General features: G+C 49.1%; 1 protein-coding gene across 1 annotated transcript in view; it reads right to left on the reverse strand.

Annotated features, from left to right (window-relative positions):
* The window catches only part of ABAT (4-aminobutyrate aminotransferase), an 84,625-nt gene extending 71,401 nt beyond the window's left edge, over nucleotides 1-13,224 (reverse strand). The window contains exon 1 of the mRNA XM_081820060.1: nucleotides 13,098-13,224. The gene's annotated coding sequence lies outside the window, so the exon portion shown is untranslated. The remainder of the gene's footprint in view (nucleotides 1-13,097) is intronic.
* Nucleotides 13,225-24,686: the final 11,462 nt, after the last annotated feature.

A 24,686-nucleotide genomic window follows, 5' to 3' on the forward strand; every position in this document is an offset into this window, starting at 1 on the left:
AGAGACCTATGACAAAGTGGCAGTGATATTGGATCAATTAGATTATCCCTACGGAAAGAAAAATTTCTCATGATCCTCCTTAACACAGTTCATAAAGATCAACCCCAGGCAGTAGTAGACATAGATCCAAAAGGTAAAACGTGGAAGCTTTTAGGAGGGGGCACTGTGGATGACCTTGGGTTACTGAAAAAGGACACAAAAAGCATTAACTGTAAAAGAAAAGATTAATAATGTGAGCTATACAAAAATTAAAAATTCCAATCACCAAAAGTCACCAGGAAAATGAGAATCACACCATAGGGTATAAGCTATTTGCAAAACATACAACTGCCAAAGGGATCATTATCAAGCATGACAAAGACACTTACAAAGCAGTTAGAAAAAAACCCAGACAATTTAAAAGAAACATGGACAAGGGATCTGAACAGGCACTTCATAAAAGAGCAAATCCAAACCACCAAGAAACACATAGAAGGGATGATCAAATTCAGTGAGTAAGTAGGGAAATTTTAAAAACCACTACACACCCACCAGAATGGCTAAAATTACAAAATACAATAGCAAGTCAAGGTACTGGAGCTGGATGGGATATGGAGCAACTGGAAGTCTCATACAATGGCTGGTGGAGCCTGAATCGGGCAGCCACTTTGTGCTCATGGCAGCACTATGTGTAACAGCCTTGCTATGGACTGCATTGTGTTTCCTCCTTCATACACTGAAGCCCCAACCCTCAGTGTGATGGTATTTGGAGATGGGACCTTTGGGAGATAGGTAGGTTGAGATGAGGTGGTGAGAGTGGAGCTCTCACGGTAGGATAAGTGTCCTCGAAAGAAGAAGAGACACCAGAGTGCCATGTGGGTACACAGCGGGAAGGCGACCATGTGCAAGCCAGGACGAGAGCCCTTGCCGGAACTTGAAGGTGCTGGCACCCTGATCTCAGACCTTTAGCTTCCGGAACTGTGAGAAATGCATTTCTATTATTCAAGCCCCCCTAGTCTATGGTATTTTGTTATGGCGCCTGGGCAGACGAAGACAGACCTCAAAGTGCAAACAATGCAAATGTCCCCCAGCAGTGGGGTAAAGAAAATGATGGCCCAGGGCGCCTGGGTGGCTCAGTCAGTTAAGCGACTGCCTTCGGTTCAGGTCATGATCCTGGAGTCCCGGGATCGAGTCCCACATCGGGCTCCCTGCTCAGCGGGGAATCTGCTTCTCCCTCTGACCCTCCTCCCTCTCATGCTCTCTGTCTATCATTCTCTCTCGCAAATAAATGAAAAAAATCTTAAAAAAAAAAAAAAAAGAAAATGATGGCCCATGCACACACTGGATTACTGGACAACAATGAAAACAAATGGACAAAGCTACGGGGAACAGCAATGTCAGGGCATGCAGAAGAAGCTAGACACAACGGAACACAATGGAAAAAAACAGACAAAATTAATCTGTCATGAAGGATGCATCCTCAGGTAGTACAAGTGCAAGAGCCCTACACAAGAGCAAGGACAGGCTCTGGGAGAGACTGGAAGGGCTTCTGTGGGGCTGGGATCACGGTTACGAAGGGCACGAGGAGCCTGTTGTTTCTGGCTCCCAGTGGGCGGTCTACTTGCTGACTTGGTTGCAGTTATAGGACCGCTAGCTCTGTGAAAAAAGACTGAATTGTTCTTTTTTGTTTTGTGTACGTTTCCATATGCATGCTATATTTAATAAGAAAAAGGTTTCCAGGGGCGCCTGGGTGGCTCAGTCAGGTGAGCGTCTGTCTGCCTTTGGCTCGGGTCATGATCCCAGGGTCCTGGGATCAAGCCCCGCATCAGGCTCCCTGCTCGGCAAGGGGCCTGCTTCTCCCTCTCCCACTCCCCCTGCTTGTGTTCCCTCTCTTGCTGTCTCTTTCTGTCAAAAAAAAAAAAAAGAAAAGAAAAGAAAACAAAAAAGAAAAAGAAAAAGGTCTCCAGAAAGGATGTGAAAAAAAAACAAAACAAAACCCTACACACATAGCTTTTGATGTAGCAATTCCACTTCTAGGAATTCATCCTCCGGAAATATTTGCACGTGTGTGAAATGACTATGTGCATTGCTGTCCATTCCTGCCTCCTCTGGGATGGCAAGATACTGGGATCAACCCGGAACCCATTAACAGGGGCTGGTGGGATAAATAAGTGCCCAACACCACGGAATGCTCTGCAGCCATGAAAAGGGGTAAGAAGAGCCCCCTGCAATATATTCAGGATAAAAAACAAAGTGTGAGGGGCACCTGGGTGGCTCAGTTGGTTAAGCGTCCGACTCTTGATTTCAGCTCCGGTCGTGATCTCAGGGTCCTGGGATTGAGCCCTGAGTTGGGCTCTGTGCTCAGCGGGGAGTCTACTTAAGATTCTCTCTCTCCCTCTGCCCCTCCTCCCCTAAAAAAACAAAACAAAACAAAACAAAAAAACAAAGCGCAAAACAGTGACCCCCTTTAAAATACTGGAGCTGCCTCTAGGGAAAGGAAGAGGCCCAGGAGATTCGAATAAAGGAGGGAAATTTACTTTTCTTTGTAAACTGAGTTGTACTATTTGAGTATTTTACCATGCGCTACTCTGCCTACTCAGAAAATAAATTATCACTTAAAAACAGAGTAAGTACATACAGGCTGGGTGGATAAAGGCACGGGAAGGGAAGGAGCAGGATTCTGACTCTCTGGCCCTTGGAGGTCACACATTTGAAGATGGGTTTTGGAGCCAGGCAGGTCTCAGATCAAGTCCAGTTTATGGCCCTTCCTACCTCTGATCTTGGCCAAGGGACTTAAAACTCTGATTCTGCCTTCATCCACAAAAGAGGACCTTCCCATTTGGGTACTGAGAGCATTAAATGAGATCATCCAGAGCCTGGTGTCTGGCAGGTAGAAAGCATTCAACCACGTTCGCCCTGACCATCCTACCTGGTAACCACCAATATGTTGTTCCAAGACATGGTATCCTTGTTGCCATTTTACAGATGAGGAAACAGGTCCAGAAGTCACCACCTCCGGGGCCTTCCACAGGCCGGCAACACACGTGACCTTTCCCTTGACCCCATAGGAACATCGAAACAGCAGGCCCTCGAGGGGGGGCACACGGCCGAAAGGGATCAATGACTACAAATAATCCGAGTTATTTGTGGGCGGTGGCTGCTGAAGGAAGCGCTCTGGACTTTCCTCTGCCTGCTGCTGGTCTTATTCAGCATTTCTGACTTTTTAATTCTGCTTTCTCATTTGCCACAGCAGCTGGTCAAGGGATAAGACATTATTATTTCTGTTGAATGATAAGGGAGGTCAGGTAGGGGGGTAGGGGGATGGGGACAATGCACACAATGCACAGCGGCATCCGTGTGGCTCAGGGTTAGGCCTGGGGCCTCAGAGTCTGTACACCTGGGTTTCTTGGTGGACATGCTGCTATTACTCCGAGAGCCGGGGCAAGTCTGCCATCCTCTCTGGGCCTGCATTCCCACCCCTGCAATCTGACCAGTCTTTCCTCCAGGGACATGAGCAAATATACATAAACCCCTTAGAACAGGCCTAGCAATAGCCCTGGCACCCACTGAATCCTGGGCAAATATGAGTGGCCAATATTTATGGGTCCTTGTCATTAGGGTAGGCAGAGTCCAGGATCTTCTGAAGGTTTCCTCTTGTCCCTCTAGCTTATGGTTACTCTGACAACCTAGCTCTGAAGCCCTCCTGGACCCTGTCCCCAGGGCTGAAAGTCCACGTCCTTGTGTGTGCTGCTCTTCTGTGAGCCCTGCTTTCGGCCCCTGGGAGGACTATGCACTTAGGGCTGGGGCAGGATGTCAGGCTTGCAAACCCGCATGCAGGCAGTAATTTGCACAAGTGCTCCTTGCCTTGGTGTGCTTATTTCCAGCCTGTCCCCAGAAGGGTGCTCAGCCTGCAACGCCAGCAGAGAGCTATTTACAGCTCTGGGCAAGGAGAGGGGAGGCAGGCTCTGTTCCCACACAGGAACAGCCCTCCCGAAGTGGCTTGCTCTTTTGGCTGCTTGTAAGAGGCTGTTCGGCCAACCCGGTCCCCAGAGGAGTTTTGAGGTCCTAAAAGCTTTTGCTGAAAGGCCAGGGATCTGCCCCAAGGGTTGTCTGGTTTCCTCAGGGAACTTGTGCTCAAAGGCAGATGGGAGGTGTCCCTAGGGTCCCCCCAGTAGAGCTGCCAATGAGTTCTAGAGATCTGGACGGAGGAGGGGATACAGTAGGCCTGTCAAAACCATGGACAGCTCTAGCCATTCTACTACCACTCTAGTCAGAGGTGGACAAACAGTGGTGGAGTGCTGGGGTGGGAAAAGACATCCGGTCCACTGGCCCATTTATGTAAATAAAGTTCTGTTAGAACAGAGACTTGCCCATTCTTTACATTGTCTCTGGCGTCTGTCGTGGTACAGGTGAATAGTTGTGATTGTTAACCATATGGCCCGCAAAGGCTCAAGTATTTACTAATATGCCCCTTTACAGAAGAAATTTGCCGAGACTTACACTAGGTGATGTCCCTGTCATCTCATCTTTTATCAGGCTTCTCTGATCCAGCTATAGGTGGAGTCTGCTCTTCCCCCAGCTTCTAGAAGGATTTTTCTCCAGTGCTAATCAAATCAGGTCACCTCGTTGCTTAAAACCCTTCCATGGTTCCCTATTGGTCTCTGCGTCAAGTCCACACATTATCATTGGTCACCTGGATGTCCATATCTGGCCCTCCTGAAGTTTTCCCTCTCCTCATTCACCCACCCTATGCTCCACTGAAGGCCTCCACCATCCTCTGAACATTGGTTTTATAGGGGGGAAAAAACTGTGTCTCAATGGAATATTATGCATTATCTGCACACAATACAAACTTTCCAGTTATCTGATTCTAGCCCTGTTCATTATCTTTGAGCTGTTTTTTCCAATCCTTTGTAAGTTGTAGGAAACTGATAGACAAGCAAATTCTGTCTTGTCCAATCATCTCCCCCTTCCATTTGCAATTCATTTCAACATTCCTTTTCTCCATACATAATTGTGCTTTAGTTGACTTCGCCTTTGAACTGGTTCTAACATCTGCCCAGTTCCCTCATTGAGTGAGCTTAATACAATCTTAAACAAGTGTCTGTTTTTGTGTTTGCATGGGAATCATGATTTTAACCTTTTTTTATCTGAAGATTTTTTTTCTTCTTTTTTTTTTTTTTAAAGAGTTTATTTGACAGAGAGAGAGAGCACAAGCAGTGGGAGCGGCAGGCAAAGGGAGAGGAAGAAACAGGCTCCCCACTAAGCAGAGAGCCTGACTTGGGGCTCGATATCAGGACCCTGGGATCATGACCCGAGCCGAAGCCAGACAAGACGCTTAACCGATTGAGCCACCCAGGCGCCCCTGAAGATTTTCTTTTAACAGTTTTCTGTGAAGTCTCTGAGCCTCCGTTCAAGTTCTCTCTGTCAAGAACATCTTTCCCGCCTTTTTCTCCTGCAATTTCTTCCCCAGCATCCCCAGGGTTTCTCTGACTTCCAACCTCTATGTACTCCCAGCCTCCCTGGGATGCATCTCGCTGAATGGCAGCTGTTCTGGTCTGTCTCCCCACAGCTCACCTAGAAGATCCTCTGGTGTAGCAGCTGGGTCTCTATCTCTCCCGTGTCACGCACACACACACCCCTAGTACTCTACAGGACACACGGAAGTTGTGCAACAAGCAGACACATTAATGAATGAACGAACACTGGGTGATGAGACTGCTCACCTAGACAGAAGCCACTAAGGGCGAGACCTTGTTCTCCTCGCTCAATACTCTATACACAATGCCAGTGTCTGGTATCTGCTGAGTACCCGATAAATACTTGTTGAAAACATGAAACCATACCACTCAACTTCTGGTTCCTGGCCTACTTTTTTTTTTTTTTTTTAAGATTTTATTTATCTGAGAGAGAAAGAGCGCACAAGCAGGGGGAGGGACCGAGGGAGAGGGAGAAGCAGGCTCCCTGCTGAGCAGGGAGCCCGATGCGGGGCTCAATCCCAGGACCCCAAGATCATGACCTGAGCCGAAGGCAGACGCTTAACTGACTGAGCCACCCAGGTACCCCGCTTGGACTACTTTTAAGTAATCTCCCATTTCTCCGCTTCGGAAGAGCAAGCACAGTAGCTTCTGAATACCACCCTCCCGCGCCACGCTGTCATGCGTCACCACAGTGGCACTTCAAGCCCTCTGGGTCCTGCTCCCCTTGAGGGAATGGATGGCAATCTCTGTTCTGCTTCATGGCCATCTTGCGACCTTGAGCAAGGCACTGCCCCTCTGGGCCTCTGTTTTCCCATGGGTCAGGCCCTCGGTTCAGACATTCCAAGAGATGAAGTACATAAGGGAAAGACAGGAAAGACCAGTAATGCCCAAATGATGTTCCAGCCCAGACACCATTTACACTGTAACAAACACTGTCAGTGTAACTCATTGGCAAAGCTAAGCAGGGCCTAGCTCTGAGTTGTGAGGGTGATACAGGTGTCCTAGGACAAGGTCTCCAAACTTGAATGTGACCATGAATCCTACCTTCCACCTGCCACCGCCAACCTGAGATATTGTTAAAATATAGATTTGCATTCTGTAGGCCTGTGTAAGGTCCAACAGTCTGCATTTCTTTTCTTTTTTTTAAAGCTTTATTTATTTTTTTAGAGAGAGCAGGAGGGGCAGAGGGAGAGAGTATCTCAAGTAGACTCCCCACTGAGTGCAGAGCCCAACTCAGGGCTTAATCCCCTGACCCCGAGGTCAGGACCTGAGCTGAAACCAAGAGTCGGTTGCCTAATCGACTGAACCACCCAAGCGTCCCCAATAGTCTGCATTTCGAATGAGTATCCAGATGCTACAGTGCGGCTGGGCATTGTACCACATTTCCAGAAGTAAGGTGCTAGGACACAATGGGTCCCAGCTTTGAAGAAATTCTCAGTGTGGCCAAGGGACAGATCTCCAGCATGCTGCCAATAGTCTAAGGCAATAAATGTGACTACCTAAATGGGAGGTCTTGGTAGTTAAGCCTATAGACCTCTGAGAAAGGACAGGTTGGCAAGGTGGAGGATTCCAGTGCAGGGTTCTCAAAGAACATGGATGGAAAACAGGTTGGGAGTATTCTGCCAGGCCAATGACTCTACTGAAGTCTGGTGGTGGGGCCCCACCAATCTGTGTGTTAACAAGCCCTCCAGGGCTTCTTATGCTCAAGTGTGAGAACCACTGTGCTAGGGGGAGAGAAAGGGTAGAATATTCTAGGTTGACAGTGTTTTGTTTTCCCATAGTAGAATTTCAGGCACATGTCTGGGCTTTAAAAATTGCATTCATCTAGGGGCGCCTGGGTGGCTCAGATGGTTAAGCATCTGCCTTCGGCTCGGGTCATGATCCCAGGGTCCTGGGATTGAGTCCCACATCGGGTTCCCTGCTAGGTGGGAAGCCTCCTTCTCCCTCTGCCTCTGCCTCTCTCTCTCTGACTCTCATGAATAAATAAATAAAAAACATTAAAAAAAAATAAATTGCATTCATCTATTCATCCATCCATTCACACACTCATCCATCAATTTATCCAACCAACAAAGTGGTTGTGTCCATGCATCCAACCATCTATCCATCTGCCCATCCACTCACCCACCCAACATCCAACAAGTATGTCCTGAATGTCTACCATGAACCCTTTTAGGCATAAGAGATAGGACTAAAATTGTAGATATACACATCTGTCTTAGCCTCTAAACCAGTGATTCTCTACCAGAGACAAGTTTGCCCCCATGGGACATGTGGTGATGTCTGGAGACGTTTTTGGTTGTCCCAGCATGGGGGAAAGCGTGCTACTGGCCTTTAGTGGGGTAGGGGCCAGGGATGATGCTAAACATGCACAGGACAGCCCCCCAAAATTAATAGTGTTGAGGTTGAGAAACTTTGCTCTAGATTGGGAGCCCCTTGTGGGAAGTAACTGAATTGTAGTCACCTTGATCTCCTAAGGTCACAAGACTGCCTGAACTACAGGAGCTGAGCAAATGTTTATATGCAAGAGGAAATGGCAATACAAACATACATTCATGTATATAAAGAGCTCTTAAAACTCAACCAAAAGGGGAGCCTGGGTGGCTCAGTCAATTGAGCGTCTGACTCTTGATTTCAGCTCAGGTCATGATCTCAGGGTTGTGGGATCGAGCCCCAGATAGGGCTCTGCACTGAAGGTGGAGCCTGCTTGGGATCCTCTCCTTCTCCCTCTGCCCCAACTTGCACTATCTCTCTCTAAATAAATAAATAAATAGAATTTAAAAAAACCCCAAAAACCTCAATCACAAAAAGACAACCCAAGTGAAAAATGAGCAAGGGACTTACATAGATGTTTCTCCAAAGAAAATATACAAATGGCCAACAAGCACACGAGAAGATGCTCAACAACACTAGTCACTAGGGAACCGCAAATCAAAACCAATGAGATACCACTTCACACCTGCTGGAATGGTGGTAATAGTAAAAATAATAATTGGAAAATAACAAGCATTGGTAAGGATGTGGAAAATTGGAACCTTCACACGTTCCTTGCTGGTGGGAATGTAAAATGGTGTCGTTTGGCAGTTCCTCAAAAGGTTAAACAAAGAATTAACATGTGACTGATCATGTGACCTGAGTGGTTCATGCCTGGGCATATCGCCAAAAGAACGGAAACCAAAATTGTCTTTAAACCAAAACTTGTACGTACGTGTTCACAGAAGCAGAGAAGGCCAGGTGTTGGAACACAGTTTTTGGTTAATCTTCTCAGAAATCCTGCTCAGTAATGAGCAGGTCCTATTACTGCCCCTCTTCCCACTACTCTTCTTTTTGCTTTCCACTATTAACCCCTTTCCAAAGACAGGGAAATGAGATGCTGAGAGGTAGAGTGGTCACGGCATGAGGCCATCACGCTGGTAGGAGCCCAATTCAGCTGCAGGCACTCTGACCCCAGAGCCCATTGGAATGCTTAAGGAGTTCCCCAAAGCCAGGGCAGAAGTTCAGTCTGGGGTGGGGAAGCCTCAGATTCCTCTCTCATGGCTCCCAAACTCTCAGAAAGTGCAGAGGCCCAAGTTTCAGCCACCAGAATTGCTGGCATGTGTATTTCCCCAGAGAGAGGGACGGGTCCAGGCAGGAGTGTGCGGTCCTCAGACCTCGCCTGCACCAGCACGCTGACACTGGGGACAGCGGCAGGCCTCCTCTCGTGGGCTGGAGTCCCACGGCTGTACCTCTTGGCAGGGTGACCCAGAGCAAGTCTGTCAACGTGTGTGTGCTGTGTGCTCATTTGTAATGCACAGGAAGCTGGCTAGAGGATTCCTCCTCCTCTTCTTCTTCCCCCATGAATATATTCTATTTTTTTTTTTTGAAGATTTTATTTATTTGAGAGAGAGAGAGAGCGCGCGCGTGCGAAAGCATGAGCAGGGAGAGGGAGAAGTACGCTCCCCGTGAGCAGGGAGCCTGGTGTGGGGCTTGATTCCAGGACCCTAGGATCATGACCAGAGCTGATGGCAGACGCTTAACCGACTGAGCCACCCAGGCACCCCTCCCATGAATATATTCTTATATATACATAGGTCTCTTTCACGCCCCTTGCTTGCCTGACTAATCATTCCCATATGCGTTCACATATAACTTTGTTTTTTAATATACTGTATATATTAATTCTGCAACTTTATTGTTTTCACTAAATGTCTCGGGGAACTCTCCAGGTCAGGAATGTACCTCTCCCTCATTTTTCTAAAAAGACTGCTCATTTCCCTCTGTGAACGCATGTGATGTAGCCCCTCCCCGTGCTGGTGCCGCAAAGTCCTGCCGCAGACATTCCTGTGTTCGCCAAGCTGCATGCACGAGTGAACACAGCTATAGGAGAGTCCTAGAGGTGGGAGGGCAGTGTGAGTTCTGGAAGAGACGGCCAGATGACCTTCTGAAGAAGGCTCCAGAACCAGGTTATTTCTGAAACTGTTGCTGGCATGAACATTTGTTTGACCTCTAGCAGGGAAGGGGGTAATGCCCTTAGGCAAGCCATTTAACCTCTGTGAGCCTTAGTTTGCTCATCTGTAAAATAGGAGGCCCAGATTAATGCACATAAAGGTGCTCTGGAGGTGGCAAAGTCCTGTTTTACGTGAAGGATTGAGATCGTTGTTAACACTGAGAGGCTCAGCGGCTGGACACCAACCCCTCCATCATGCAGAAGGCAGAACAAGGAGCCTGAGGAAGGAGAAGAAGGATCAAGGATGTGCAAGACATGTGCGTTAGGCCAGCAGTTCTCAGTGGGAGGGATGGGTGTCATTCCGCCCCCCAGGGGACGTCTGCCAATGCTTGGAGACAGTTTAGTTGGCATAACTAGAGAGGCCTGTACTGGCATCTAGTAGGGAGAAGGGCCAGAACAGAGCTAAACACCCTCAGTGCACAGGACGGCCCCTGAGACAGAAAATTATTCCGCCCCCAATGTCAACACTGCCGAGGACAGAAGGCCTGCTCTGCGGCTGTCTCTTATCTGATGCCTACCCCCCAACGAACCTCGTTCAAAGATGAGGTAAGTGAGCCTCAGAGAGGGAATGACCTGCCCAAACCTCCCCAGCCATTCACTCTTGGCTCCATCTGACTTTACAGTCTGCGGTCCTAAAAGCACAAAGGTTTTATGACTTTGCACTTGAAATCACAATCATTGCTTCCACCCATTTGTTGTAGTAGCTAAGCACTTTACGAGGATTAACTTATTTTATGTGGATAAGGTTAATAATCTCCTCAAGATCACATAGCAAGTAGTAGCAGATCTGGGCTCTAGACCCAGATAAGAGGGGTCCAGGGACTGATCTCTTGACCTCTATGCACTCCAGTTCAGCCCCATGCTCTGGAACTTTCACCTTGGCAGCTTGGACTTGGCTCCCTGCTCTAAATCGGAGCATGAGAGCCAACCCTTTAGCTGGAGGCAGGGGGGAGCCCCCGCCTCAAGACCCTCCCATCTGCAGGGACCTGGTCCCTGTTGCCTGGCTGGATGGTTCTGGAGCCCTGCGACTAGTTTCAGCTCTGGCCGCATTCAGTGCCTCAGGAACAGAAGCCATGCTCTGAGCAGGGATACGGAGATTGCTGGAGGGACAGGAGGGAAGGGGCCTGTCCAAAGTTCCTGGAGCAAACCCAGCTATGCCAACTGAGGCTCCTGCGGCGGTCTCGGGCACCAGCACATTGCAACCCATCTCGTTCGCCATCCTTGACTGATTTGGCTTTTGGCAAGTGTCAGTGTGGTGGTGGGCACAGCAAAAAGCTCCCATGGGGTGAGCGGTTAAGTGCGGACCCCCAGGAGTGGATTTTACAAGGTGGCCTGTTGCGGGGGGGCAGTGCTGCGTTTCAGCTCTGCCCCATCCTAGCTGCATTACATTCTCAGGGCCTCTGCACCTCCTCTGGCAAGTGGAGAGGTCAGTCCCGGCCGTAAATGTGAGCACTGGAGCTCCTGTCCCAGACGCAAGCACTCCATAATCCCTGCAGAGACTGTGACCAGGTTTGCCACCCACTGGCTGGATGACCTTGAGCAAATGTCTTCCCCTCTTTGTGTCTCTGTTTGCTCAACTGTCAAATGAAGGGGCAGGATCTTTAATCTAGAAGCCTAGAACTCCAGACTTACCTCTCCCTGGGGCTGACCTCTTTGGACATCCAGGACACACATTTCTCCATACCCCATGCCCCGGGTGCAGCTCTAAAGAGCAAGGCAAAGCTCCTTGCCTTTCTCTTTCCTGTCCTTCACCCTTGCCTGCCAGGGAAGAGCTCTTCCCAGGCCCCCTCAAGTCACCAACATCCTGGCCCTTAGCCCAGCAAAGCCAACACTGTCTCCAGCCCAGTGGATGGTTCCTGCAGCATCTACCTTCTCTGGCCAAGTGCCCAGGGAATTCCACTGAGCAGTGCCCACTGGAGCTGGAGGTAAGGGGACAGCCCCAGGGAGCAAGCTGGGGCCCTCCTCTCTGCATCTGACACTCCCTTCTCCAGGGGAGAGGTTGGGCTGCCTCAGGGGAGAACATCCTGATCACCAGCCCTTTGTGTGGGGGATGGGGGGGGTGTCCCTGGTGGTCCTGCTGCCTCAGAGGCCATCTCTGCTGTCAGAGTTCAGAGGGCAGTAGAAGGGTCCGTCCCTAGGCTCAGGATCCTGGCTTTAAGGGCTTTATTCTTATTAAACCTCATCTGGTCTCATCTCTGGCCAGGGTGGGAGAGGAAAGGTGTGATGGGATTAGGTGGAGCAGTGAGGTGTGGGAGTATAGTCGGGGAAGGATGGGATTTGGGAGAGGCTGGGAGAGGGGGTGTAGGGTGTTAGTGAGAGGCTGTTGGCTTGAAAGGGTTAGAGAAAGGCGGAGTGAGGTGGGCGACTTGGTTCAGATGGGTGGCCAGATCCCAGTCCTACTGCTGAGTATGAAAGCCCTTGCCTCACATCTGTTGGAGGAAGAGGGTACCTTCCCCCAAATGCTTTAATGTGGTGGTGTGTGAGGCAATCATTTCTCTGTAAGGGGTGGAAAGAGGGTCTCAGGCGGGGTGGGGGAGGGGGAGGGAATCATCCATATCTGAAGGCAAATCCCAGAGTCCAGGTGCTGAGTTGGGGTACGCAGTGAGGTCCCTATTGGGTTTGAGGGTGACATGGTGAGTCTCTGCCCCGAGATTTCCCTGCCTTAAGGAGGGGCTTATTACCCAGGACATCTGGGGGCCTTCATTTTCCCTGGAGGGAGAATGACCTATCTATAACGAAGACCCTCATCATTCCGAAGCGAGGGTGGGAGGAGATCCAAACTTAGTTTCTGAGGGAGGCGGAAGGTGCATCCATCTCCGAAGACATCAGGGGGGCCCTAGATACCTGCGGAGGTTCGACCCCACTTTGGGAGGGTACATTCCATCCCAATGGGTAAATTAGGGAGGGGAAATCCTATCTCCAGAGCCTGGGGCTAGGAGGAAGAGCCCATTTCTGACGGGAAAAGGAGGCTATTTTGCTCTCTGGGAGGTGAGAGACCCTCTCTTTTTGGGGGAGGGGACCCGCGTCTCGAGAGGATGAGGGCCCCGATTCTGGGGAAAGACGCCCCGTTTTTGCTCCCTGGGTGCATGGCCAAAGGACTCCATTTCGCGTGGAAGGACCCGCCCGCACGCGACCCGACGCCGGGCCCTTACCTCCAGGCCCAGGCTCCGGTCTGCAGACTCCGATCTGCCGGGCTCCGACTTGAGGTTCCTGCTCTCTGAGCTCCGGGTGCGTCCAGTCTCTGCCCCACTTCCCCCAGCGACTCGCGGGGTTTCCTAGCTCCGCCGAGCCGAGCCGGCCAATCAGCGCTGCCGGCCCCGGCCCTCGCTCGCGCCGCAGCCAATGAGCGCGCTCGCCACGGGCCACCGCCCCCGGGGGGAGGGGGAAGGCAGGGCGGGGGCAGAGTCCGGCCTCCGGGGGCGGAGGAGCCGGGGGCCCGGAGGAGGGACCGCGAGGGCCGGGGGCGAGGGTTGGGGCTGTGGAGGAGGAGGCTGAGGACCCTCCTCAGGCCGGAGGGGAGCCTATCTGATGGCCGGGTGGAGAGCGCGTCTCTAAAAGGGGGCGGCTCTATAGGTTGATTTCACCTAGACCTGAATTACCTCCTGTCCTCTTTCCTGGGTCCTGGGGCCTGCGGGTGAGCGTAGCTGCCCCACCTGTACCCCGCGCCCTGGCTCTGGAACCCTAGATCCGGAGTCAGAGTCCGTATGATGCCCTGCCCCTCTCCACCCCCCCCACCCCCCCCGCCCCCCCCGCCCCGGGGCAGGCGTTCAGGGCCCTCTCGCTCAGCCCTCCCAGCTGCCAGTCACTTAACAAACCTCCTGCCCCACCAGCTCCGCAAGAGAAATGGCTTGTACACCCTGGAGGCAATGCAAAGAGCACTGGACTAAGAGTCCATGGTTCCGCCTGCATGATCTAGGGTAGGTCACTCCACCTACCCGATCCTCAGTTTCCTTAACAGCAAATGAAGACAACAGTGATAGTACCTCCTTCATGGGTGTAAATGAGACTGTAGATGTGATGAAGGTGATTTTATAAAAATTAAAATGCAATATGAAAGCTAATTAATATTAAAGGGTCAATGACTGATAGCCCAGCAGCTTTCCAAAGGTATTTGGAAAGAGGATGCGTTCATTCAGTGGTAGAGTCAAAGACACAGAAACTGCCCATCCGAACAACATGTGATCACCAACAGCTCATAATGAATGGAAATTCCAGACCCTCAAAGGCCACAAAAGAACACAGCTTGGTTTTCCCTATTCATCCTGATCAGTCATTATTTCTTTAGTTTGCTAGTATCTTGCAGAAACCTGAGATCCCTCCTTTCTGCTTTCCAGGAATCCAGGCTGCTCTATCTCTGGTTAGGCAAGGACTGTCATCCTAGTAATTAAGGAATTAAGACAAATAAAGAACAAGCAAATAAAAAAACAGCCAAAAAAACTACCTGCCTTCTAGTGTGGTCTATGACAATAGGGACCAATAAGAAACAATAAATAAGAATCATTCAAAGGAACAGACAGAAAATATAATTGATTCAAGGTTCTGCTGAAATTGAGAGAGCTTTGCCAATCTTTTTTGGTAGGTTAATCCTGCCACCTTGCTTGCAGAACTTTATGAGGCCTGGGTTATAAATCCAGCAATTTTTCCTTAAAATCTAAGCCATGTAGATAATCCTCTTTCCTGCCCAAAACCCACCCAAAGAAATAAAATGGTCAATAAACATAGGAGGAAATAAAGTTTGTCAAAGAAAGGCAGGTTAAAGAGATGGAAAAATTTCATCAACCAAAATGGCCTGATTTTTATTATTATTATTATTATTTTTAAAGATTTTATTTATTTAACAGAGAGAGACACAGCGAGAGACGGAACACAAGTAGGGGGAGCAGGAGAGGGAGAAGCAGGCTTCCCGCTGCGCAGGGAGCCCAATGTGGGGCTCGATCCCAGGACCCTGGGATCATGACCTGAGCCAAAGGCAGATGCTTAATGACTGAGCCACCCAGGTGCCCCCTGATTTTTATTATTATAACTACTATTATTTGTGGGGGTTTCAAGGAAGTGGACAATTTCATGAATTACTGATGGGAGTATAAATGATCAGAGCCTTCCTGGAGAGAAACTGGGTATTCCTATTAAAAACATTTTCCTGAGCAATGAATGGTGCAAAGGTTTAGTGATAAAGTGGTTTAGTGTTATTTTGTTTATTGTAGAAAAAAACTGGAAACAAAAGTACAACCACAGAGACTCTAAAGGGACATCTATTGAATGAACAGAATGCCGCCAATAAAACATAAGTATTGAATATTGAATGGTATGAAAATGTCATCTCAAAATATTAAGTGAACAAAGATATTCACCAAAAAAATTTATTTGGTATTGTCCTGTATTTGTTAAGTCTATATAAATAGACCTGGATAGATCAGAATGTTGTTCTGTGATGGCAGAAATGTTCTGTACCTGTGTTGTCCAAGATGGTAGCCACTGGCTATACACAGGTATTGAAGACTTCACATGTGCTAGTCGACTGAGAGACTGAAATTTAAATTTCATCTAATTTTTGTTTCAGGTCAAATCATCATATGTAGCTCGTGGCTATCACATTGGACAGCACCAACATAGATTGAGAGAGAGAGAGAGAAAAAAAATAAATGCTCATTAGTATAAATAGTTACAGCTATATGTTAAAATTATAGATGATTCTAATTTTACTTTATTTACACATCACTAACTTCTAATTATTCTATAACAAATATATATTGCTCCTATACCAAGAAAAAATATTTAAAATGAAAAACAAAAAAGCAAAAGTTTAAGCCAAATGCAGCCCACCGTTTTATATGACCTGCAAGCTATTATATAAAGTGGGTTTTAGCTTGTATTTATTTATTTATTTTTTTTTAAGATTTTATTTATTTATTTGACAGAGAGAAACAGCGAGAGAGGGAACGCAAGCAGGGGGAGTGGAGAGGGAGAAGCAGGCCTCCCGCTGAGCAGGGAGCCTGATGCGGGGCTCGATCCCAGGACCCTGGGATCGTGACCTGAGCCGAAGGCAGACGCTTAACCACTGAGCCATCCAGGCACCCCGGGTTTTAGCTTTTAAATGGTAGAAAAAAAATATTTTCTTTCACATGAAAATGACAACGAAATTCAAATTTCACTGTGCATAAATAAAGTTTTATTGGCACACAGCGATACCCCCTCAGCTATGCTTCGTTTATGGCTGTCCTTATGCTACAATGGCCGAGCTGAGTAGTTGTAGCAGAGACCGTACAGCTTGCAAAGCCAAAAATATTCACCATCGGGCCCTTTTCAGAAAAAGTTTGCCAAGCCCTGGTCCAAGACGATCAGGGGAAACAAACATTCACAGCACCCACTGGGGGTTAGGCCCTGGTACTGGGCATTCGGGAGGAGCTGCGTTGTTCCTGGTTAAGGAGGGGTGTGAGAGGGATATTAACAGCCTGGTGCTTTGCAAGCTGATTCTCAAGTAGCTTCATTGTGACACTTGTGAAGAAAACCGTCAGCATGCTGGCAAGGCCTTTCTCACGTTAGCTCCCCTTGCATTTTTCATAGTCCCATGGTTCTCCTACGGAGCTGCTTGGGGCCACAGGTGTCTTGCAGGGGATGCCCGGAATGTTTTCCAGGGGCTGGCTGTGGCCCAGGATGGAGCTCCTTCCAGAAAAGCATCTTTGAGAAGGGAAATGAGGGCAATGGAGCATGAAGCTCTTTGGGTGCCAGCAGTCTGAGCAGGAAAGGCCCTTAGAGATCGGCCACCCATTGTACAGAGGAGGAAACTGAGACCTAGAGATGGGGATGAACTTGCCTGGAGCCAGACTAGAATGTGTGTACCTTATTTCTTAGGTCTGTGCTTTCCACACTTCCTGCTCACAAAATAGTATAGGGATATCACGGAGGACATTTGGGTGTGATGGAAAGGGGACCGGCTGGGGACTTGTAGTGAATTCCCAGTGGTTGTGTGACATTGAACAAGTCATTTACTCCCTCTCAGTCTCTTTGTTCTCATTTGTGAACTGAACAATTAAAGTGCCTACCACAACATCCACATGTAAAAGAATGAATTTGGGCCCTTACTTCACACTGTACACAAATATTAACTCATAATGGATCAAAGACCTAAATATAAGACCTAAAACTATAAACCTCTTAGAAGGAAACACAGAGGTAAATCTTCATGACTTAGGATTTGGCAGTGGCTTCTTAAATATGACACCAAAGCAGATAAATTGGAATTCATCAAAATCAAAAGCTCATTTGTACATCAAAGAACATCATCAAGAGAGTGAGAAGACAATCCACAGAGTGGGAGAAAACATTTGCAGATCATATATCAGAAAAGAATCTAGAATCCAGAACATATAAAGAATTCTTACAACTCAACAACCAAAAGACAAACAACCGATTCAAAAATGGGCAAAGGACTTGAATGGACCTTTCTGCAAGGAAGACATACAGACGGCCAACAAGCACATAAAAAGATGCTCATCATCATCAGTCATTAGGGAAATGCCGATCAAAACCCCCCTGAGATACCACCTCACGCTCCCTGGGATGGCTGTAATAACAAAATGTTAAATAGGAAGTGTTGGCAAGGATGTGAGAAATTGGAACCTCATACCCTGCTGGTGGGAATGTAAAAATTGACCATGTTGGGAAATGGTCAGGCGGTTCCTCAAGAAGTTAAACATGAGTCACCATAGGACCCAGCAGTTCCACTCCTAGGTAGATATCCAAAAATTGAAAGCAGCAGTTCAAACAAAAACTTGTATATGAATGTTCATAGCAGCACTACTTACAGTGGCCCCAAAGTGGAAACAAGCCAGATGTCCGTCAGCGGATGAATGGATGGACACATTGCCGTACATCGTTCGGTGGAGTATTATTCAGTCATACACAGAAATGGAGCACTGCCACATGCCACAACGTCGATGAACCCTGAAAACAAAAGACCATATACTGTGTGGGTCCAGAATGAGATATCCAGAATAGTAAATCCACAGAGACAGAAAGTAGATTAGTGGTTGCCAGGGGCTGGGGGTGGAAGAAATGGAGGAGTAGTAGTAGAAACGGGGTTTCCATTTGGGTTGATGACAACATTCTGGAACTAGACAGGGGTGATGGTTGCACAACACAGTGAATGTGCTTAATGCCACTGAACTGTTCTTTAAACGTTAAAGAACCATTTTACTTTAAAATGGTAAATGTTGGGGCGCCTGGGTGGCTCAGTCGGTTGAGTGTCCGACTCTTGATTTCAGCTCAGGTCATGATCTCTGGGTCGTGGGATCGAGCCCCTCAGTGGGCTCTGCACTCAGCAGGGAGTCTGCTTCTCTCTCTTTTTTCCTCTCTCTCTGCTCCTCCCTCTGCTCACGCTTTCTCTCTCAATTAAATAAATAAATCTTTTAAAAAAATGATAAACGCCACGTTATGTGTATTTTACCAGAACAAGAAAAACGTGTCTAGCACAGTAGGTCACTGTTTGGGGTAAATGACAGGAGTTCATCCCTGGCATCTGGTGGATGTCCATACTTAGCAGCTGTTGTTATTAACCAGCTGCCCCAAGAGACCTGCCCAATTGTGTGAGGTTGCCCAGAGCTCACTCATTCGCTCGTTCAGTAATTCATCTGTACATTCCCTCAGCCAGGCAACAAATAAGCAGTTAGCATCTACTCTATGCCTGGTGCTGAGCTGTTCTAGGTGTTGGGGATTTGAGGTCCCACCTCCATGGAGTTTCCATCCTGGTGCAAGGAGACAGAGTATAAGAAAGGCAAATGTGAACTAAGGAAACTAATTTCTGACAATAAGTGCTTTGGGGGGAAATAAAGTAGGATGAAGTGCCCAGAGTCAGAGCAAGTACAACAGCCATGATGACCAGGGGGTCGCCTGGAAGGATGTGACCTCTGCGTGGAGCCAGAATGCTAAGGGGGAGCTGGGGTGGGAGCCCTTGTGCTGGGCTCCTCGAAGACCCGGGAGCTGCATCTGGCTCTCCTTACCTGCACAACCCCCATAAGGTGGGTGTACCATGTCCAGCTGCCGCCTCTAACACGTCACAGATGTGTCACAGCTCTGTGCTGTCATTCCAATGACTGGGTCCCTCCAAGCTGCCAACCCCCAAGAAATACAACAGTGTAGTTCTCCTTCTAGCTCAGGATGCACTGAAAGGACAGGGGAACTGTGTTGTCCCCCAGTGCCACTCCCATGCCCTGGAGGGCTTCCCAGATGCAGTAAATGCATAGGCAACCCCTAACAACAAACACTTATCCTGTTCAAAACATTGCTAGTGCTGAGATGGAAAAACCCTGTGTTAAATAACACGTATGTAGTTTCAATAATATGAAAGGCGCTTAATACATTCTAAGTCCCTTCCTCCTGTAGCTGGAGATGCACTCGTATTCACTCCAATTCTTCTTGCCAGTGCATGTGAGGGCATTTCAGGGGGTCAGATAGAGGGGTGTGGCTCCCCTACTCATCTCCATTGCTGGAGAACATAGCTAAGCATTTATGTCTTATCTGAGATCTCTGAGGACTTTGTTGGCATGTCTGAGATCTATGGTATTTCTGAGATCTCTGAGGACAGTACTTGGCATGCAGGAGGTGCTCTATTAATACTGATCCATTTCACTGCGTGCAAAGGACAGTGTCAAGCAGGATGCTGAGGGAGAGTGCTGACTCCTCCCATCTCTCCCTGGGGGAGCTCTTTGCCCCAAGGAGCTGTCCATCAACTCTGTGCTGAAACTTCACCAAACAGATCAAACTCTTCCCCCAGGGCCAGCAAATCTGAAGTCCTTACTCCACCCTGCCCTCCATCCTTCCCTCTCCTCCTTACAGACAACAAGAGGTGAAAACCAGGGCACAGAGTGGTGGAGCGGTTATATCCTCAAACTCTGGAGATCCGGCAGTGACAATGAGGAATTCTGGAAGATGAGGATGATGATAGTAAGGCCTGTGTGACCGGGCTTGCATGCGTGTGAAACTGAAGTGTCTGTAGATCGTGTGGCAGGATGGATGGCTTGTAGGAGTCCTCCACCAATACTGGCAATTGTCATGACCATTCTCAAAATCATCACTCTCATTGTTTGGGCTCCAGAAGCAGACCCTGAGACAAGGACCTGAGTGTTTTATCTGAGAGGGACCCAGGAGACACCAGTAGGGGTGGGGTAGTGTAATAACATGATCATAGTGAGCAGCCAGGCTGGCATCCTGCTGGGGAGCACTGGGAGCTCACTTCACAGTTACCCCATGGAGGGGAAGGAGGCTGGGGCATATAGACACCAGCGAGTACCAGTCACTGGTCGACGACTGCCGGCCCAAGGTGTCAACTCCCCAGCGCTTCCAGCTTGTCCTTTTTGGGTTGGGCAGGCTGAGGTGGCCATCAAGCGCCCTCGCACTGAGTCTCAGGCGGTGACAGTTCGAAGGCAGGTGCACGCTGGGCAGGGCATTGGCAGTGGCTGTCCCACCACCACTTCATCAACGGCTAAGGTCCTTTTCTTACTTTTTTTTTTTTCTTTAAAATGACTTTAGAGCAGTTTTACATTCACGGCAAAATTGAGGAAAAGGTAGAGAGATTTCCCATGTACCCCCTGTCCCCATATATGCACAGCCTGTCCCCATCAGACGGGACATTTGTTACGACCGATGAACCTGCACAGACGCATCAACACCCAAGATCCATGGTTTCCAACAGGGTTCACTCCTGCCCAATCGCAGGTTTGGATGGATGTATCATGCCGTTGTCTGACATTGTTTCAGGGCTCTGAAAATCCTGTGCTCGAGCTCCCTCCCCTTCGCCCCCGGAAACTACTGTCTTTTTTTCTGTCTCCATAGTTCTGTCTTTTCCAAGAATGTCATAGAATTGGAATCATACAGTATGTAGTTTTTCAGATTGGCTCTTTCATTTAGTGATACACATTTAAGTCTCCTCCATGGCTTGTCATGGCTGGGTAGCTCTTTTTTTTTTTTTTTTTTTTTTTAAGCACTGAATAATATTCCATTGTGTGGATGGATCACAGTTTATTTATCTCTTCATCGAAAGAAGGACATTTTGGTTGCTTCCAAGTTTTGGCAATTAAGAATAGAGCTGCTATGGGGCACCCAGCTGGCTCAGAGCATGTGACTCTTGATCTCGGGGTTGTGAGTTTGAGCCCCACATTGTGTGTAGAGATTACTAAAAAATAAAATCTTTTTTTTTTTTTAAAGATTTTATTTATTTATTTGACAGAGAGAGACACAGCGAGAGAGGAAACACAAAGCAGGGGGAGTGGGTGAGGGAGAAGCAGGCTTCCCGCAGAGCAGGGAGCCCGATGCGGGACTCGATCCCAGGACTCCGGGATCATGACCTGAGCCGAAGGCAAGACGCCCAACGACTGAGCCACCCAGGCGCCCCCTAAAAAATAAAATCTTAAAAAAAAAAAAGAACAGAGCTGCTATAAACAGCTTTGTGCAGGTTTTTGCATGGATGACAGTTTTCAACTCCTTTGGGTAAATACGAAGGGGTGCTATTGCTGTCTCATATGGCAGGAGTATGTTTAGTCCTGTAAGAAACCTCCAGACTGTTCCAATGTGGTTGTGCCATTTTGCGTTCCCACTGGCCATAAATGAGAGTTCTTGTTGCTCCACATCCTGAGTTTTCTGGATTTCTTCCTCCTCCTCTCCTCCTCTTCCCCCCTCCTCCTCTTTGGTCACTGCTAAGGTTTTAAAATGCCATTCTCCTGGGCTCTCGTGGTCTGTGCTCACCTCTTCCATAGTGCTCACGAGTTCATTAGATCAGTCGTTCCATCACAAAGTCACTAGCTGATTCAAGTCATTTGCTCATGTGTGTACTCGCCCATTTATTCTCCCACACTCACCAAAACTGCTGACCCGCGACTTACTGTGTGTCAGGCAGGCTATTAAAGGATCTCTTTAGGGCTGTGAGCTCCTCGGGGACAGGCCCTTGGCCTGACTCATGTCACCACACCAGGTGCCAGGCACAGCTCCCAGCACTGAGCAGGGCTCAGTATGTGTTTAACTAACCTGGACACACATTAGAGGAAACGGTCTCCTTTTATTTTTCTTTCTTTCCAAACTGAACACTCCAGAAAGATCCAGGCTTGGTGGGGACTAGATAGTTGCTTGACTGGATTTCAAAGACCTTTCCCATGAAAACAGGTCTTCCTAAAAACGAATCCTGGGCTCCCTGGGAGTTTGTGGGTAGGAAATGCGTGCAAATGCTCATTCTCCTGCTGAATTCAGAGGCAGTAGATGGAGGAGCTTTGCCAGAAGGTACCAACCTCACATCAGCTCCAGGGAGCAGCTCCTGAGTTGGATTCACCAGGATTCTGGTCCCAGACCAACTGCTGCTCCACAGCTGTGTGACGCTGGGCCTGTCACCGACCCTCTCTGACCTCAGCTTTCTAAAGGATGGATTCTAGCTTCTCCTTGCTGGTTGCTGAGAGCACTGAATGTGACAGCTGGTGCACATAGCATGGGAAATCAATACTGGCTCCCCGAAGGCCCCCATCCTCCTTATGAGGGCCACCGGCTCAAAGCTGCGTGCGTTGAAACACCCTGCATTCGCCTCTGTGACCCCAGGGAGACACAGCCCACCTCCCATGCCACTTCCCTGTGTGTTGCTGAGGCCTGACGTCTGCTGTGCTGGCCCTGAGCAGGGCTGTGTCCTCAAGTCTGTGATACAGTACAGTAAGCTGAGCTGGTGGTCCTGCGTGAGCAAATAGAGGCCGCTGGGGTCTGCAGTGCTTAGAGGCTGCACTGGAAACCGCCCAGCTGCCTCCACCCAGCATGCTGCTCACAGGCTGTGGGACCCCTGGGGCCCCTCCTCCTCTCTGACTCTTGGTTTCCTTGCCCATAGGCCAGGGTCAGCCCAGCGAGGAGCTCTGATGATTGGGTTTCAGCCTGATTTCCTCAGCACCTCCCTTGACTGGTTGTCACAACTGGGAGGAGGGAGACGCTCCCAGCTCCCAGGGATGCTGCAGAACATCACAGTGCACAGAACAGCCCCACAACAAAGGCCATCGAGCCCAAAATGTCAACAGTGCTGAGGTTGAGAAACCCGCTCTAGTACAACTCCTCCAGGGTGACGAGTGAAACCCAGAAAGGCCCACATCACCCAGTGGGTGTTAACCCATTTCAGCTTCTCCGAGCCTCCGCGTCTTCATCTGTGAAGTGGGGGTAAGAATCACAGTGGGGTTGTGGAGAGGTTTAGGAGAAAAACCCTGCAAAGCGTCCTGCCCAGGGCTGTACAAACAGCTGGAAGATTAGGAGTGGGAGGACCCCATCCCCACCTCTGGAGTTTAGTTCTGACTCTTCCCCGAGGGGCCACCCGCTGTCTGGAACATCCAGGTGTGTGTTGTCGTGGAAACCTTTCAGGGATGGCATATCAAGAGCTTGACGGATTTTTTTTCGTCCTCAAAATAACCCATGCTGTCAGTCAAGTAACACTCAGGCACAGTGGTTAGGCAAGTGAGATTGTTTAGCCTTCATTAACTGCTGAGCAAGGCGCCTGCTTGGGGAGCTTCCACCCCCCCACGACAGGCAGTTAATAGCAATGCAACAGTGAATAATTAATAATAGTGATGATGACGGTGATGGCTGCCGGACACAGCCTGCCCCCTCCTCCCATGCCCACCAGCTTCTGTGCCAGATGCTTCACATGCACACCAAGTACCACCTTGAGTGTGAGTACAGTACTGTGCCCATTTTACAGACACTGATGCTGAGGCTCGCAGGGGTGAGTGTTGGGGCTGGTCTGAGCCCATTTCAGATGCCAGGTGCCATGCTCTAACCACCGAACTTCACTGCCTCTCAGGAGCCTCCAGTGGAAGGGGGTGTGGGGACAAGGCTCAGTTCCTTTTATCTGTGGCCCCAGCATCCAAACGGTTAGCTCCAGGCTCTCTTCTTGGTAAGCTCTCAAGCTGGAAACACTACCACCTGCCCCTGGAGCCCGTCTCTGAGCATGGCCCTTCCTGATCCAGACATCCCTGCCCCAAAGAAGGGCTCCTGCCTGGCTCCAGTATCTGTTGCTTCGTAAAGCCTGAGGCAGAATCAAGATCTCAGCCGTGGCATGCCTAACCCTTCAGTCTATCGTGGTACAGCACAGCCTCCAATCCACACCATTCCTGCTTGCCTTCAGACAAACAATCCCTACTCCGGGCAGGAGACAATAGAAAGAATGCTGGCTACAGAGTCAGACCGACCTGGGCGGAGACCCCACCCTCGTTACTTCCTGGTCCTGTGGCCTCAGCCTACGTATGCTTTTTAAGCCTCAGCTTACTGGGCAGCTCTCAGAGCCAACGTCCCACTGTATAACATATAGCAGGTTAGTTAGGGTCCCCTGAGAGTCACTGGGGACCCACACTTTGGGGTAGCTGCCAGCGGCTAAGGGGACTGTCGACTGCCCTGGGTTCCTTGGGGCATTTCCTGCGGTCAATTCATGAGGCTGGAGCGCCACCTCCTGGCGAGGGTCCTCCATCGAGCCAGGCCCCAAGGTGAAGCGCCCAATGAGGCCAATCCCCTCAAGCCTTGCAACCTGGGGGAGGAGAAAAATGACCTCCAGACTGTTGGGCGACGTGAAGCCAAGAACAAGCTCCACACCTGTCTTTACCGTTGGCTAGCCCCCAATAAGGAGCCTTGAAAGCTCTGGGCTTCTCTTCATTCACTCATCCGTTCCTTCTGCCTTCCCTGCCCCTCATGGACGCTCACCTAGCCCCCAGATGCCTTTGCTTTTCTTCATAGCCCTC

The sequence above is a fragment of the Leptonychotes weddellii genome, chromosome 5 (genome assembly GCF_054177405.1).
Source record: "Leptonychotes weddellii isolate Sample4059 chromosome 5, ASM5417740v2, whole genome shotgun sequence".
NCBI classification, from domain to species: Eukaryota; Metazoa; Chordata; class Mammalia; order Carnivora; family Phocidae; genus Leptonychotes; species Leptonychotes weddellii.